Below are 19,110 nucleotides of genomic sequence, written 5' to 3' on the forward strand. Positions count from 1 at the left end.
CTGACTCTCCAGTAGTCACTAGTCTTTCCTGGTTGTCACGTAGTCTATTCCTATGAGTCACTGGCTAAGCCAGGCTAACTAACAAAGAAAAAACATCGCATGGATGCATAACTGGGACGTATCCTCAGTGATGTACCCTGGGGTCACAGGATGTTTCGGGTCTCGCAACATCATACACCCTCGCCCAGGTGACCCAGCCGGGGCTGGCCAGGCCCCAACTTACGTCCCAGTAGCTACCCACAGTCAGCCCTCGAGGAAGGGTCGAAGGTGGTCACGCGGTCAGGGCCACTCAATCCGCTGCTCCGGAACTACTCTGCCGGGACCGGGGGAGGGGGAGGGCTCTGGTACGTAGAGGGACTGGGCTCTGTGGGTTGCCACCCGGCCGGGCTCCTCCCTCGTCTCACCAGGTCTACGACCTGTGCGCTGCACCAGACTCCCCCGCTCCAAACATCTCATTCCGAGGTGATGGTATCTTGGTGGACACCATGCAGTACCAGTACTTGGTGGCACTGCAGTCTCCAGTTGCGGCTTGAATGGCCCTCCTAAAAGGCCTCTCGTGGGTTGTTGGGCTTCTTCCTCACGGAAGACGCAGGCTGGGGAGCTAACCCATACTGCTACCCGGGTGCCGTCCCTGTTCCGGCTGTCAACTGACTCTCCAGTAGTCACTAGTCTTTCCTGGTTGTCACGTAGTCTATTCCTATGAGTCACTGGCTAAGCCAGGCTAACTAATAAAGAAAAACATCACATGGATGCATAACTGGGACGTATCCTCAGTGATGTACCCTGGGGTCATAGGATGTTTCGGGTCTCGCAACATCATACACCCTCGCCCAGGTGACCCAGCCGGGGCTGGCCAAGCCCCAACTTACGTCCCAGTAGCTACCCACGGTAGGGCTGCACGATATGAGGAAAAGTTGCGATGTGCGATAACACTGTTCAATATTGCGATGACGATATGACCTGCGATAAATAAAAAAATGCTATAAAAAAAAAATTTATGGGTAGGGGTGCTCCGATCCGGCTAAGCCACGATCCGATCCGATTCCGATTCCTGGGGTCACGATCCGATTCCAGAATCGATTCTCAATTCCAACGATTCTCGATTCCACAATCTAGAATCGATTCTCAATTATGTAGTTTTATATTGCAATAACACACAAAGGTAAATCTAAGACAAAAAATGACAAATGTATTAATGCTGAACTTCAAATTCAACTTCTGAAGTATTACAGTGAGGGCCTAAATTCATTTTGCAATACGAGTGTGTTAATTTAAGCATACGTATCAGTAAGTGGCACGGGATTCTCAAAGCCTGTGTTGAGGGTCATACGAACAAAAATGCACTCTTGAAGCAAAAAAAAATCCAAAACCAACAAGTTAATTATTTACATTTTTACTTCAATGTAGAACAGTCATTTCTTACACATGAGATTACTTTTAGCCTTTTAGTCATAACGATTATTGAAAGATATTCCATATTCCAGACTGAAATGTTATAACAGAAGTGGAGTATTGGCCAGAATGACATGAACATTTGGACACTTATTCAGCCGGTATCTTGCATGTTGCGTTCATGTGCACTGTAAAAAATTTTTTTTTTTTTTTTTTTTTTTTTTGCGATAACACGTGACTTTTGCGATGTGTTCATCGCGCATTTTCATATCGCGATGACGATGAAAATACGATAAATCGTGCAGCCCTAACCCACGGTCAGCCCTCCAGGAAGGGTCGAAGGTGGTCACACGGTCAGGGCCACTCAATCCGCTGCTCCGGAACTACTCTGCCAGGACCGGGGGAGGGGGAGGGCTCTGGTACGTAGAGGGACTGGGCTCTGTGGGTTGCCACCCGGCCGGGCTCCTCCCTCGTCTCACCAGGTCTACGACCTGTGCGCTGCACCAGACTCCCCCGCTCCAAACATCTCATTCCGAGGTGATGGTATCTTGGTGGACACCATGCAGTACCAGTACTTGGTGGCACTGCAGTCTCCACTTGCGGCTTGAATGGCCCTCCTAAAAGGCCTCTCATGGGTTGTTGGGCTTCTTCCTCACGGAAGACGCAGGCTGGGGAGCTAACCCATACTGCTACCCGGGTGCTGTCCCTGTTCCGGCTGTCAACTGACTCTCCAGTAGTCACTAGTCTTTCCTGGTTCTCACGTAGTCTATTCCTATGAGTCACTGGCTAAGCCAGGCTAACTAACAAAGAAAAAACATCGCATGGATGCATAACTGGGACGTATCCTCAGTGATGTACCCTGGGGTCATAGGATGTTTCGGGTCTCGCAACATCATACATCCTCGCCCAGGTGACCCAGCCGGGGCTGGCCAAGCCCCAACTTACGTCCCAGTAGCTACCCACGGTCAGCCCTCCAGGAAGGGTCGAAGGTGGTCACGCGGTCAGGGCCACTCAATCCGCTGCTCCGGAACTACTCTGCCGGGACCGGGGGAGGGGGAGGGCTCTGGTACGTAGAGGAACCGGGCTCTGTGGGTTGCCACCCGGCCGGGCTCCTCCCTCATCTCACCAGGTCTACGACCTGTGCGCTGCACCAGACTCCCCCGCTCCAAACATCTCATTCCGAGGTGATGGTATCTTGGTGGACACCATGCAGTACTAGTACTTGGTGGCACTGCAGTCTCCACTTGCGGCTTGAATGGCCCTCCTAAAAGGCCTCTCGTGGGTTGTTGGGCTTCTTCATCACGGAAGACGCAGGCTGGGGAGCTAACCCATACTGCTACCCGGGTGCCGTCCCTGTTCCGGCTGTCAACTGACTCTCCAGTAGTCACTAGTCTAGTAAAGGATAACATTTAGAATTTTGTTGAAAATCGGTTGAAATTATTTTTCAGGATGTTCCAGGACGGCGATGTCATTCTGCATGCTGTTATTTTGGTGAAAGTAATGCAAAATTAGTGTAATAATAAGTAACGAGTTACTCTACACAGACAGTAATATTACTTCTTTAATATTACTTCATTACAATACACCACTGACAATGACATAAAAAGCATTAGCTACATTTACCATCATCATTTACGATTATTTTGGCACTGTTTTTGGTGCTATTTGCACTAAGCAGCCATCACTGTATGTGGTGTTTCTGTATAGGCAGTTCCCAAAGATCATCACACTTGTCAATCAAACAGTGTGTGCACTGCACTCTGTCGGTTGGTCGGTCTACAGAAAGTTCACCACCCTTTGGTGGCCAGTTTTCGCACTAGGAGGCTGAAATTTTGCATGGAGCTCAAGTGTGTGTGTATAAAGGTGTGTTTTTTTTCATGCCAATTGGCTAAAACTTGGGTTTGGGGCAAATTTCTAAATGTAGGGTGGCGGAGGCAGGAGGCTGAAATTTGCAATGGTGGTCAAGTGTGTGTGTGTGTGTGTGTGTGTGTGTGTGTGTGTGTGTGTGTTTGTGTAAAGGTGTGTGTTTGTGTTCATTCCAATTGGCAAATTTCAAAATACAGGGTGGCAGAGGCAGAGCTGACCCTGCCATCCGGCATTTCGGAAATTTGCATATTATGTGGTCACAGCTATTGCGGATTCATGCTTGTTCTTTGTCTGTTCAGTCATGATGACTGTTGCTGCTCATGCTAACTACCCAGATCTTCTGTTTATTCCAAACCAACCAATGTAGCTGCTATCGGTTGTAACATGCCTCACTTCCTGTGCAGTGGATGATTTTTGCCCCCGGGAAACACCTAGGCTACGTATAGGTGTTTGGAACAGCAAATGTAAAAGTAAAAGAGTATGGCTGAATTGTTCTTTCATATCAATAGCAAAAACCAATATTTATTTAGCCTACATGAAAATGTCATAGATTATAGCCTACTTTAAACCCGCATTACTTGGACTATCAAAGAGAATGCTGTCATATGCACCCAAAACTGGATGAATGCCACCTCACTTGTTTAAATCAGCCCTTTGTACGTTAGGCTTATCTCCAACCCAGCTGGCCCCACTGTGTGCAGACAATGCAATGAAATAGAGACTGACAGTAGAAAAGCGGCAGGGCTTCTAATCAATGATCTTATTCAAAAAAACTGCCAAGCTTTGGCTAACAGCCAAGGCTATAGCTCAAAAGTTCAGTAGGCTAGCAGACACCAGCACAAAGGTGCAGTTTTCATAATCATTACTCTTTCTACTGCTGTTGGCTACCCTGGCATCAAGGTTATAGAAAAAAAACACGATGATGTTACTCATTTATTTTAATAGCATCATATAAAAATATAACTGAAGGCTACCAATAGGACTGATGTAGCATATCCTCTTAATTTCTTCACAACTAAGGATAAACTGGTCCATGACTGTTGGTGCATACCCTCTGTTTTGCATGCCACAGTGGCTGTTTGTAACACTCAAGAAGGATAAAATCAGAGATTAGCATAACAGTAATGTTACTTCAACACTAAAAGAATATGATGAAAGTCTCAGTAAACGTCATTGTTCTCATTATTATTATGTTTGTTTTTATTGCAAGTGAAGCAGGAGTCCTTTGTTTCACGTGAGTCAGCTCTTGCTTTTCTCCTACACACCTGTCATTTTAGGTGTGCCTAAGCTCTATTCCTTGAACTTCAACACAGGCAAAGTAAGAGAACTTCAGATAGACAGTTATCAAAAGAAACAGCAATCTCAGGAACGACAACAAATGGTTTAGTTTAGCACCTATGGGCGCTGATAGGCTAGCAAATTATTGTGGTCCAAATATATTACAATATGAACATACAGTATCCCTCAAATATATTACAATATGAACATATCCCTCAGGATTCTTTAGATCAGTGGTTCTCAACTGGTCTAATCTCAGGACCCACATTTTTCCTTAGTCATAAATTGTGACCCAAATTTCAGATTTTTATTTTATACCACTCAAATTTATTTCACAAAAAATAGTGCAGTAATACACAATGCCTTCATGCAGTTAAAAACATGAAATAAATTAAAGTGCAACAAGGGCTAAAAACCCAATGAGATAAAAGGCAGACTTAAAACATAACATATTTTCGTTGAACTATGAAGCTTTTGCACACACAAAAAGTCCCCCCCCCCCCTGAAAACTTATCGCGGACCCCCTGGGAGAGTGCCATGGACCGCTGAGGGTCCCCGGACCCCCATTTGAGAACCACTGCCCTAGAGGATATTATTTCTGAATGCGTGACTCATTAGGCTATAGCCTACCATTATAGCCACATAAAAATCTCTCAGAAATCTCACTTAAAGGCCCATTCCGTTGGTTCTGGCGAGAAATACATTTTTATTGGCAATGAGTGAATGCGCCTTGACGTAACTTAAAAATGGCGACCAGGGGCGTTTCTCTCCGACCAGCCGTTCAGAAGATACATGGAAATACCTCAGTTTCGAAGGGGTTAGCATTTCCCGCCACAGCTAGAGGATGTGACGTCTGCGCGCGTTCATGAGCTTGTCTCTTGTCCTAGACGGCTAACAGGAAATGGCTAAAGTAGCTTTTAACGTTACGTTCGTCGCTAGCTGCTAGCAAAAGGAACACAGACTCCAGAAAAAGTCCACACTAAATAAATAAATAAATATTTATCTAATGAAGCCCGTCTGGCCAGACAGCAGCAATGTGACCGACATCGGGGGGAAACTAGAGTCAGGACTGTGTTTTCGGTTCATGAAGGAAACTTGCTGCTTGTAGCTACTGTAATGTGGTTTTGACCAGATAACGTTAGCTGCTTGCTAATGGATTTTCAAGATTCAAGATTTTTACTGTCACTCCGTAGTACAAGTATCTGACCACCTGGTCAGAAACTCTGCTAACATTACCGTCTTGTGTGAAGTAATGCAACCCTAACGTTACTACCGTTATGCTTATGGTCATGGAACATTATTGTTTGACTGCATTTAGCTGCGGTGGTGAGTGCCTATTAGAACCATAACGTTAGCTTGATGCTATACGCGGCTATCTAATAGATTTAGCTATATTTATAGAAATTACCACCAGCCCCACTAATAACGTTACTGTCTTGTGTTGATAATGAATCTAACAGTCGGAAATATGCCTAACGTTAGCCTACTGTCTGTTATGCTTACGGTACATTGTTTGACTGTTCAGTTTGGTCAACTCCAGGCATTACACGGTACTCAGGGGGAGCAGGCTATTTCCTGGCTTGTGCTAACATGAGTATCCACTTCCCCGCAGCCAGCAGGCTCTGGCTGCAGTGGGACTGCACATAGTTAACGTTAGCTTGATGCTAATCGCGGCTAACTAATATTAATTTACATTTATAGAAATTACCACCAGCCCACTAATAACGTTACCGTCTTGTGTGGATAATGAATTTAACAGTCCTAAATATGCCTAACGTTACTGTTATGCTCATGAAACATTGTTTGATTGTTCAGTTTGGTCACCTCCAGACATTACACGGTACCGTACATACGGGGTCCACCCGCTATGCCGACCACCCGCAATGCCGACCTTAGGTTTAGGCGTGGGGGTGGGAGAGGTTAGGTTTTGGGTTAGGGTCTGGGGGAGGTTAGGTTTAGGCATGGGGGGAGGTTAGGTTTGGCGTGGGGGCTGGGAGAGGTTAGCTCCACCGACACGCTGCACGCCGCCTCGCTCAGCTGGTTCTGCTTGTGGGCTATCGGCATTGCGACCTGTCGGCACTGCGGCCTATCGGCACATAGACGCGGCACCGTACATACAGGGGGAGCAGGCTATTTCCTGGCTTGTGCTAACATGAGTATCGACTTCCCCGCAGCCAACGCAAGCCAAAACACGGCCAAACATGCCACAATAACGTCCCCTAATTCATCCAGAATCCTTCCTGGGCATCTCGAGGCTGATCTGACCGATAAATTGTCCAGGTTGTGACTTTTATGAGTTAACGTTACAAAGCAACCAACAGCTCTGCTGTTGCCAGGCAACTGCTTGTGCGCGTGCGAGTATGGTGCCCGCGCGTCAGCTCGTTCACACGCTGCCTGCAGTTACACTAACGGGCACCGGCGTCAGTAATTGACGGAAAGTATTGACGGATTGGGCCTTTAACTAAGACCCATGAGCTCTCCTGATTATTTCCCCTTGATTTTATTCATAGCAGACTTGAATATTAATGCTGCTTATTCAGCTTACAAATACTAAACTTATTCAGCTTACCCGCCCCCCCCCCCCCCCCCCCCCGGCCATTCACTCTCAATTTAGGAGTCCATGTTGACTTAATTAACGACCCTGTGTTGACTGTTCACACCTCCCTAATGATCAGTTGGAGCTTGAAGGGAGCGCAGAACTGAAGACACATATTCAAATATCAAACATGTTTCGCATCCTAATCGCACGGAAACAGGGCACCGCACTCCGTCTGGTCGCCATCAGCCCACCCCCCGAGTTTGAAGTCAATCCCACCAACGGTTCTCGAGATATGCGAAGGACAGAGAGACAGAGAGAGAGACAGAGAGACAGAGAGAGAGAGAGACAGATGATCCCGTCATTATAGTACAGATAGGCACCGCCATCATGGCTTGCTGGCTACCGACTTCTTCTCTGACTCACTGTCAGGCAAGGGTGGACTATACTAGCCTAGAGTCCCCCTACAGGTGAAAGCATGTAATAGCAATGACCATTGCTGAGATTCAGCAATGGTTCTTTTCTTTTCATCAGATCACAATGCTGCCAGATAGTCCTGGGACAGAGTGAAGGGTGTGGATGGCCTGTTGATCCTTTTCCAGAGGAAAGCTTTCCATAACGGACGTCCTTTGGCATCCAACCACCTTCCATGAGGATGGACACGCAACTCTGCAGAGAGCACTTACTTAGTATTTGTGATCTGTCCAGGATGTCTGAAAGTGTTGTGTCTTTGGCCTTCGAAGACAGGACTTAATCTGTGAAACGTAAACGTAAACGGAAGTCATGATGCTGTCAACTCCCTATGACTAGGGCTCTGCTGCCTTCTGACGGGGGGTACCGCTGTGTCCCGGCCTGGCCTTCTCTCCCACGCCTTATGTGTGTGGGGGCGGGGGCCGGGCCGGGGGGCATCGGTGCCCTCCATCACTGGTCGAGGGCTGCCGGTTGGTTTAGAATAGCTTAGGTAGGCGATAGATTAGCTACAGCCTAACTATAGGCTGACCCGTTATAGTGTTTAGGCAAAGATCAGACTAGAGCAGAATAGGACAGGCCAGACTAGGCTGTAGATTAGGTAGATCCCCTATGTCCCAGTTAGCTCTGGTTAATGTCTAGAGTAGTCAGTTTGTCTGATCTTCTCCCCCCCCCCCTCTCTTTCTCTTTCCCTTCCCCCGCTCCTTCCTCTCTTCTCCCTTCCTGTTCTCTCCTCTCCCACATTTCCCATTCCCCCCCACCTCCTCTCTTTCCATGCTCTTTCCTCCCCCACATCCCACCGCTCTCCCCCCTCCCTTCTCCTGCTCTCTCCTCTTTCTCCCCTCTGCTCCTTCTCCTTCTCCCCAATTTTTCCCCATTCCCTGCCACTTCCTGCTCTCCCCTCTCTCACATTCCCCCTGCTCTCCCTCCCCTGCACCCTCCCACCTCTCCTTCTCTGTTCTCTCCTTCCCCACATTTCCCATTTTCTCCCCACCTCCTCCCTCTCCCTGCCCTCTCCTCCCCCACACCCCCCCGCTCTCCCTCCCTCCTCCACTCTCCTGCTCTCTCCTCTTCCCCCCTTCCCCCACTACTCTAAAGCATAGTACACATTCTACTCCAAAGCATGGCACCCATTCTATCCCCTCCAATATTCCGCCACTATTTAAAGCATGGCACCCATTCTTCCCTAAAGCGAGGCACCCATAAGCTCTATATGTGAACATGTGTTTATTTGGCAAAGGGACTCACTACTAAAGGCTTGCAGCCAGTAGCGGAGCGTACGCCGGGGCAGAGGGTGCGGCCGCCACGGGCCCACTCGTCAGGGGGGCCCATCAAAAAAAAAAAATTTTTTTTTTTTTTTTTTTTTTTGCAGGCCAGGCCACCTGGCTGGCAACCTGTGTTTTTATTTTTCTTCTTCAGAACAAGCTTGTCTGTAAAGTGGCTTCACTGTAGTCTTTCTTGGACATAATATTACTTGGCTCAATGAGTGACAAATTGTGTTTTCGGATATAGGGGCTATCAGCTATTTTACAGTTGTGACTTAAAATTACTTTATTTAATAAAGTCAGTGGTGTGAGTCTGAGAGGAATTCAATCAATAGACAATAACATTGGTGTGTTTAAAATGAGATATTCCACTAAATATGGCTAAAACCGATTCAAACATGCAAAAAAGGCACATTTTTCTTCGCGGCCTGGCAGGCCCGGTTCTACGGGGGTGCAAAAGCATGCATTGTACCCTTATTTGTCTGCATGCTCAGTTGAAAAGTTAAAAAAAAAAAAAAAAAATTTTTTTTTTATAAATGCTACAGCTGCACACTTACTGTTTAAACTTGAATTATAGTTGTTGTTTTTCTTTGTTCTTTGATGTGATTTTATGGCTTTTTGGCACCTATATGTAACCTTTTAAGGTTGAGATAATTGTATTATCATTATATGGTCCAAATATTTCAGTAAAGCACTTGAAACACTTGAAATATTCTTGCTTGGGTGGTATCATTCTACTTGAAATGATGGTCAAATGCATTATTTTTAGTAAAATAACATGTCAAATTTTGACAGCCGGGCATCTGCACCCCTTCCTATCTAGGATGCACCCCATGTCATCTTGTTCTGGAACCGGCCCTGCGCCTGGCCTGGCCTTAAAAAAAAAAAAAAAAAAAAAAAAAAAAAAAAAAAAAAAAAAAATTTTGATGGGGCCCCCCTAAGAGCTTCGCCCCCTCTGGGCTGATAGGGTCGCTCCGCCCCTGCTTGCAGCCAATTAAATTAGGCATAGTTTGGTTGCTAAGAAATCGACATATGTCCGTTTGCAAGATGTGTGTCTATATTTCTCTATCATATAATTGTTTGATGTGTTATTATTACTACTGTAATTTGTTAATGTTGTGTCAGCTAGCCCTCCTCTCCCTGTTCTCTCCATATAGTCTCCCATACTCCCCTATACTCCCATACTCTTCCATACGCTCTCTCCTCTCCCACATTTCCCATTCTCTCCCCACCTCCTCCCTCCCCCCGCTCCCCCCCCCCCTTTCCCCTCTCCTGCTCTCTCCTCTTGCTCCTTCCCCACCTCCTATAGACAAGTTTCCTGGGCCGTTCCTAGGGCGGCGCCATAGCAGCCTTTCGTGTCACCGGCTTCCGGTTAAGTCCACATTGCGTCCACAGCAGCGAGCACATCAGAAGGCAGCAGCCGAAATATCCAAACTTTTTTACAACGATCGATAACATCAGCTACACTAACGTTAGCAGACGTTATTAACAATGGGTTATTCTGGAACACATTGTGCAGTGCGTGGCTGTCACAAAACACAGTGCGCGTTTCCATCCACTGCTATTTTGCGAATTATAGAGCTGACAATCACCTCGTGTTTGAGGCTGTCTGAGCTGCTGATCAGCTGCTAGACCCGATATACAGCTCTGTTAAACACATCTAACGTTATTAATTTAAAGTTTCTTGATGATCTACAAGTAGACAAAGGTACCATAACGCCATTTCTGGATTACCAGGTGCGACTCGGCAAACTAACGTTATAATCCCAACCCGATCTCCCAATTTTTTTTTTTAAATAGCAACGTTTGTGGACCAACGTTGCTATGTTACAATTTCGTCTCCGAAATTGTAAAATGGTAATCCACGGAGCAGATAGTAGGTGAATACAATTTCATTCAAGTCTAGAAGTGAGTCGCCTTAAAGTTAATATCCCAGTCTTCTTCTGTTTACCACGGCGGGTATTGTGCTGCGTATTTACCATGATTTACTGTGTGTAGCCCTATTGTGTGGAGGCTACACACGACATGTCATGTTTTGCAGTGATCAAGGCAAACTGGGTTGTTTTTGAATGGAGAGACACCTAACGTTAGTCTGGCTGACTGTGACAGAGGAGAGGACAGTAACCTAACGTTAGTCTGACTGACTGTGAGAGAGGAGAGGACTGTAACCTAACGTTAGTCTGACTGTGAGAGAGGAGAGTACTGTCACTGTAACCTAACATTAGTCTGACTGACTGTGACAGAGGAGTGGACAGTAACATAACGTTAGTCTGACTGACTGTGAGAGAGGAGAGGACTGTAACCTAACGTTAGTCTGACTGTGAGAGAGGAGAGTACTGTCACTGTAACCTAACGTTAGTCTGACTGACTGTGACAGAGGAGAGGACAGTAACATAACGTTAGTCTGACTGACTGTGAGAGAGGAGAGGACTGTAACCTAACGTTAGTCTGACTGTGAGAGAGGAGAGTAGGCCTACTGTCACTGTAACCTAACATTAGTCTGACTGACTGTGACAGAGGAGAGGACTGTAACCTAACGTTAGTCTGGCTGACGCTTCAGAGCTTTTGAGATAGTTCATCGCGTTGCCGTCCACCGCCATTGATTCCTCAAAATACGCTATAATCCTGCCTGTAGTTACGTTCGGCCATTTACACATATCTTCCCATGTGTCCACTGTCAACGGGTGTGGTATAGACACTCTTTCATTAGATAGGAGACTCGCAGAATGATCCCAAGTTTGCATTTTTTCGGCGGTCGCTATGGCTACTACGGTAGTACGTTACGCTTCTCCGTATTCACAAACACCGGAAGCGACTGACACGATCGCGGCCGAGTCCGGAAGCAAACCGGAAGTGCCCAGGAAACTTGTCTATATCCTCCAACATTTCCCATTCCCTCCCCACCCCATCACTCTCTCACATTCCCCCTGCTCTCCTCCCTTCTCCTGCTCTCTCCTCTGCTCTATCCTTCATTTCTATATTTTCTATATTTCTCTATCAATTGTTCAAATGTTATCTTTATTCTGTATATTCTTGCTACTGTTGTGTCAGCTAGAATTAGCTAGATATATTTTCTGTGAAGCCCTCTGAGACATGCTTGTGAATTAGAGCTATATAAATAAACTTGACTTGACTTGACTTCTCAAAATAAATATGTGAAAACGTAAACAAGAAATCTGAATGTATTCACACACACACATCAAAATTTGATTTTAGTCACATGTATTAACAAGCTCCAGAGATGGGGAAAACACATTCTGTAGAATTAGCCTACTTGTGTAAAAAAGACTGGTAAAAGTAGTAGCACGCATTCAACTTGTTTAATCAAGTAAAAGCTAAAAAAAAAAATCTGGGCTCTGAAATGTAATCAAGTGTAAAAGGAAAAAGTATTTCTACCGGCTGTTTCTGTGAAAACTGAACCTCATGTCATATTAAGATAAGCATAATTTCCACACGCTTAATTCTAGGATGGGACTCTGGAGATGATGAAACGAGCACACACAGGTGGTGCATGCTGATGGTATTTAATCTCTCCTGGATTTGTTTGAAACACAGTCACTGAAGCTCTAGGAAACTAAAATAAATAAACTGACAGTCCTTCAAGTCAGTTTTGGTGGAGCACATAGTCCTTCATCACTTGTGTTAGTGGTAGGGAGTGGACTTGGTTCAGGTGATGTGTGCCCAGCGCTTGGCGGATCCAGATCCGGCACACGTGGGCCAGACTGCGAGGACATTTCTTGGCCTCCAGAATGACCCTGAGAGCCTCTGGATCTACCCACTCCTCCAGTTGTGGTTGTTCCCAGGTCACCAGGGCTGGGTCAGCGCCGTGGTCCAGGAGCAGCTGGACGAAGGCCGTATCACACCTGAACCACAGCACCCAGTGCAGCAGGCGAGAAGTCACGTCACAGTTCTCAACACCAGCGGCCTGGAGCAGCAGACAGAAGCAGTCCAGGTGGTGGGAGACGGCACTGGAATCAACAGCAGACCGGCCGAAGTCCATGTCAACAGGAACAGCAACACGGAACCTCATGAGCTCCTGCAGTATGTCCAGCCTTCCTGCCAAAGGCAGCCCAGTAGACCTGAGTATATGAGTAGTGTTTGCTTCTGTTGGGGTCGGTCCCGGCTTCCAGGAGGATCCGGACGCAGTCCGATGACCGTTGACCAGGGCCCAGTGGAGAGGCGTGAGACCTATGACATTGTATACCCGGGAGATCATGTGCATGTAGCCCACATAGGCAGGGTGACCATGCCAGTGTGGGAGCACTATAAGGGTGATCCCTCTGTCGTAGTCATTGATCCGCCTTTTGAAGCGGTCTTCCTGCGGCAGGGTCCTCAGTTTGTCCAGGTCTCCTCTGCAGGCGGCACAATGGAGCTGCCTGTCATCATGGCCTGCTCGAGCAGTTATTCTTTCTGATAATGTCACTGTACCGGAAGGCTTTATGAGGGACAAATTGTTCGAGTGACTGATGACATCACTCACTGATGACATCACTATTGCTCGAGTGACATCACTGATGACATCACTCACTGATGACATCACTATTGCTCGAGTGATTTTGGAGATACATTTCCATGGAGGTCAACCCACAGTGGACAAACAATTTTGGAGGCGATCGGAGCAACAGCACATCTTTTCTTTTTTCTTTTTTTGCATGTTTTTTTTTAAGCGGGGCCTCCTATCTGGAGGAAACCCCAGGGGAGCACGTGGAGAACATGCAAACTCCACACAGAAAGGCCCTTTTGACGAGCCTACCTGGGCAGTAGGCACTGAGGACATGGGGATAGGGAGTGGGACACACCCTCAGCGCCGAAGGAGTCCCAGGCGGGAATCAAACTCAGTACCTCCTTGCTGTGAGGTGACAGCTACCACTGCACCCCCAATGGCGCATCTTGCAAATCCAGACAGACAGGCCTCCAATTATAGTAGTAGGATTCAAGACTATTAAACTTTGAAGATCCCCTCCAACATGTTTTAAGATGTATAAAGACTATATACTTTGATTAATAAATTGTGAGATATGGTTTTTCCACTAAAAAGGTGCACATGGGAGAGCGCGAGATGAGAGAGACAGACAACTTTACATGTTTTTTGTCTGCGGTGCATTAAAAAGTAAAGTAACTAGCCTGTTTTGACAATGTAAGGAGTAGAAAGAAAGTACAGATATTTGTGCTAAAATGTAGGGAGTAAAAGTAAAAAGTTGTCAGAAAAATAAATAGTCCGTAAAGTATAGATTACCTGAAAATCCTACTGAAATACAGTAACAAAGTATTTGTACTTAGTTACTTCCCATCTCTGACAAGCTCACACGACAGTCTCTCAAGTGTTTTTAAGTGGAGCTGAATGACGGGGCCTGAATTGAGCCACTTCTCGCTGGAACGACTTCAAAACTTCCCCCTTTCACAGTCGCCACCACAGAGCTGAATGAGATATGGAGTTTCATTGAGGAAAAAAAGGCCACTGTTGAGTTGTTATGAGAGCAGACTCTGAAGTGAGAGTGGGAACTGTCTCCGAGGGAATGTCAAGGTTAGCCAGATTAGTTCTACTTCAAAGGGGGGATGTTTGAGAGAGCATTCATCGTAGAATTGAATTTTCATGTCAGAGCGTTCTCGCTTTGCCCCTGCATCGAGAAGCGGACAGACAAATCCCTGGGTCGCTGTCGGTGTCCAGAGGGTCTCTCCACTAGAGACCAAGGGGGGCGGTCATAGCAGACAGGCAAAGTCCGACACTTGAGGGAAACAGAGGTGTTAGACAGATAAAGCTCCCTGGCCCTGTTGCTGCTGTTTGTGCATCTATCCTATGATAACACATGTCAGCCGCTATCACACAGTCCGAGTCGCACAGAGGTAACAGAGAGCACCCGAAGCCCTGGGAAAACGTGGAGCAGCGTGAAATCACCTTGATCCAAAGATTCCTGCTGCATACCAGTCCACTGAACCCACCAGAGCGCAGGGGCCCTGACCAGTCCACTGAACCCACCAGAGCACAGGGGCCCTGAGATGGGCAGACTGCACACACCACAGAGCCGCAGACCAGAGAAAGAGACAGACAATAGACCTGTTTGGAATCTGTCCCGATGAAATAGTGGACTATTTAGTGCGTTCGCCATTTTGTACTAGTGTCCAAATTCTCAACTGTTAATTTGATTCACTATATAGTCTACTATAGGACGAATCAGCGTGACGTCACTTGACACCCAGAAATGCGGAACCCCGTGGCAGTTAGTATGAGTTGTGCCAAACAAACGTTAATATCTCAAAAACTATACATCACATCGCTTATATTTTGACATTCTGAGTGAGAATTAGCTCAAGAGTTTGATGTATAATGCATGTCGTGTTAAAGTTGTGTGAACTGTCGCAGTTTTTAAAATGTAAACAGAGATAGCTGGCTAGAGTCGGACACTCTAGCCTCGCCCCACTTGGGCTCCATAGGGTTCCATTGCCGTTGCCACCCAGTGACACGGTTTGTTTATCAAAATGCTGCTCGGCTGATCCCTCGTATAAAATACCCACAATGCACAGCAATTTCTAGTGAACAGGGGATGTACCCTACATTTTCACCGGTATACCACAATGCAATGCGGCCCAGCAAGCAAAATTACGTCATGATAACGTTGTGATGACGTCTTTCAGTGACGTCCAGGACATGGCCAAATCACAGCCGGTTTGGGGATGATTTAGACGTCTACGCGGGAACGTCAAGCTGACATCGAAATATGACCGTTACCATGAATGGGCATGTTCAGTTATTCTGCTATGTACACAGTGTATATTCAGCAGCTTTATACATAAAGCTATAATTATGTCCAGATTAACAATTTATGCTACATTTTCAAAAAATATAATACTGCCCGGTGTGGTTTGAACTCAGGATCTACAATTTACGGGATGGCTATTATACCTACGCTATCTGTTTGCTGAAGTAATCTGCTGTACGTTGGAGTAATATAGCCTACCGTTTCAAAACATGGACCCCTTGTTCTTTTTATACCGGTATAACATCCATGGAGTTGGGACAGTTTTAATAAAAATGAACGCTAATTTAATTCAAACCTTAATCTCGAAGAGACAAGTGTCACCACAGTGCTCCTGCACATGCAGGCTATACGAGACACGAATATAGCCTATACCGTAGGATTATGGCAGAACCTTTTAAAACGTTGGCGTCAAGTCTTTGTGGATCGGACATCACAGTGTAACCGTCTACAATCTGTGTAAGAAGAACCCCGAAACACATTGCAGACAATTGCAGCATTCCCATGCAATTCATCTCCTCGTAGTCCCACCTCCACGAATAAACAGTTTGTTAATCAGCGAGATTGTCCACATGCAAGTGCTGATCACTCGGATTTTGGATAAATAAATAGCCCAGGCTGAGAAATATGTGATTGATTGCAACCATTTAGTTATCCTCATGGATATTTCAGTGGTGACCGGTGAGTGAAATTAGTTGGATAGTGATTATACAGTGATAATCTGGGCCAGATCTGACTCGTCATGATATGACTTGAGCTGGCCCCGATTGGGCTCTCTCGATTCGTCTGGGTCCGTCCGTGCTTGCTGGGGGTTGTCTTTACCGAAGGAGAAGAAGAAAGTCGCTAGCTCGGAAGCTAACAAGCTTGTGAGCTACTTGACCAGCACAGCTTGCAATTAGGAGGCAGCACCATAGTTGACAAAACCACACATGCACGTACAATTTATTTTGGATTCAGCAGTCAAAACATGCAACATCAATACTACCTGAGGACATTTTAATCTGCTGGAGAGCTCATTTTGTTTATGTCATACTGGGCGTGGATTGCTTATGTCACATACCTGGTGCATTGTGTGACGCACTGATCTTCAGAAAATAAATCTGTGTAGTGTCCAAAACTCATTTGATCTTTCCCCATATAGTTCACGATAAACACTACATGGGGAATAGTGAGTGCAGTGAATGAGTGAACCATTCCGAACATGGCTAAAGAGACAAAGAAGGGAGAGAGAAGGCGATGGGGGGAGGGGGGGGGGGTGATATTCAAGATCTGTAATCCCAGGGATTGGCCTGAAGCTTAACATCATTTCATGCACTTCCTGTGCTAGAGCAAGTAAATCATTCCATGAGGGAGGCCTCTCTAGGATATAAACACAGGATTTATGCCAGTTTCGGGGCCAAGCTTGATTACAGGTTGCCCATGTGCTATGAGTCAAGCTGCCTGTTTGGGTTTACTGACAGTAGAGAAGAGGATGCTATGGCTGGAATGTTGTGGTGTGAACAGTGGTGAACACTCCTCCCGGCGCTGAGTGATAGCTGGCGTAGTTCAGCCATGGAGCAGATAAAGTGGCGGCGTCTGTCCATCACATGGTCGCATACTATGCTTCCACATCAACTGATTACACCATGCGGCCCGTTCCCAAACACGAAAAGTCAATGTTCATGGATAGTTGAATGTTCTTGCTCTTTCACATGCTATTCTTGTCATGCTATCAGTGCTGTGGAGCGCGCCTCTATCGCAAGGGTCACACATCAAAGCTGTCCTGTCACTGCCACTCACCGCAGAGTGGCTACGGGACAGTGGGGAAAGAAGGTGCTGTCCAAGAGAAGTTGGGCGACTCATAGAGTCAGACAGAGAAAATGCTTTCACATAATCCTCTTTAAGTCCTGTTCATTGTCTGATAATTTGATAAGGAATAATTGGGTTAACTACACAACAGATATAGCACTGAGTTTTATGAGTGACATGAGGATGAAAAGAACCAGCAGGGTAATACAGTAGCTATGTACATGTACAGTATCTCACACCTTCAGCAAACATTGTCCGACATGTTATAGACACACACAAAAAAGGGGGGTGAAACCACTGCTGGAAGTAATTAGTATGAAGACTATTGCCTTTTGCTCAAGTTGCTGCCCCTCCAACAGCTGATAATTAGATTTTTTAGGAGGTGCAAATCCTACTGCCTTTATAGGCCTACTTCAATAACCCCCCCATCAGTGCTTGCAATGTGATTGGAAGTCCTGCGGTGCAACCAGTTCATTTGCAGTCAACTACCCAGCCAGATCGGAAAGCAAATGGAAAGTTATCAAATCAGCACAGGAAAAAGAGGGTGTTTCCCACACTGTGCCTTTGGAATGTTTTGGCTAAACTGAAAGCCATCATTCAAACCCAAATGCCAACATTTGAAGAGACAATGACGGGACAGATAGCAACATCCGGGCCTGGTCTTTAGTCTGGGTTAGAACACAAGAGGGTTTCTTTTCGGCGGCTTGGGCCCAGGTCACTGCTTCCCCCCCCCCCCCCGCCTCCTCCATTAAGTCTGTATACAACTCTGACGTCCGGCAGCTTGCATCCCTCAGTCCTACCAGAGCCTCAGAGAACATTGCCCTATTCTCCACCACACACTCAGGAGTGATAGAAGCAGGGACTCAGAGGGAGGGGAAGAGGTTACACTCTAAACAAAAAGGGTTCTATATAGTACCCGAGAATGGTCCTTTAGGCTTATACCATAGCAGGATCCTTTATGGTGCTGTAAAGAACCTTTTAAGAACATGAGAAATCTTACAGATTTGCAGTATTAAAGGGAATTTTCAAGAGCCACAACCTTGTGTACGGTGGCGCAGTGGTAGTGCTGTCGCCTCACAGCTAGAAGGTCCTGGGTTCCTGCCTGGGACGCTGTGGGCACTGAGGGTGTCTTCCCCCCATGTCTTTAGTGCTTACTGTCCAGGTGGGCTATCTCGTCAAAAGGGCCTTTCTGTGGAGAGTTTGCATGTTCTCCCCGTGCTCCCCTGGGGTTTCCATAACCCCTCACTAAAAACATGCTGATGATCGTCATCTGACCAGCGGCGGTTGGAAGAAGTTGGTCCCCGGGTGCTTCACTGCAGCTGCCACCACTCCTGGCCTGAACCATGGAGGAAGACAAGCCAGGATGGGTCAAACACGGACAAATTTCACAGCGCCTCCAAAGCATGTGTGCGTGTACTAGCCGCTGTGCATGTGTGTGCATGCCACGATGGTGTTTGTGACAAATAAAGATGGGGTTTGTCCGTCTGGTTTAATCTCTTTAATCTAAGTCATTTATTCTGATTTTCAAATCTTTGCTTTTATTGGTAACACTTTACAATAACGTACACAAATACTGTAGTAGTTACTAGTAAACTAATCATTAACTAATAGTTAGTTAATGAGTAGCTAAGCAATAATTTGTCATTAGTCAATCACTAGTTAATCTTAGTTAATGAGTAGGTAGTCATTAGTTAATGATTAGTATCTAAGTTCCTGAGTAGAGTAGTTAATCAATACTTAATGATTACTAAATGTCAGCTCG

Source organism: Poromitra crassiceps (assembly GCF_964638095.1).
Source record: "Poromitra crassiceps genome assembly, chromosome: 2".
Lineage (NCBI taxonomy): Eukaryota > Metazoa > Chordata > Actinopteri > Beryciformes > Melamphaidae > Poromitra > Poromitra crassiceps.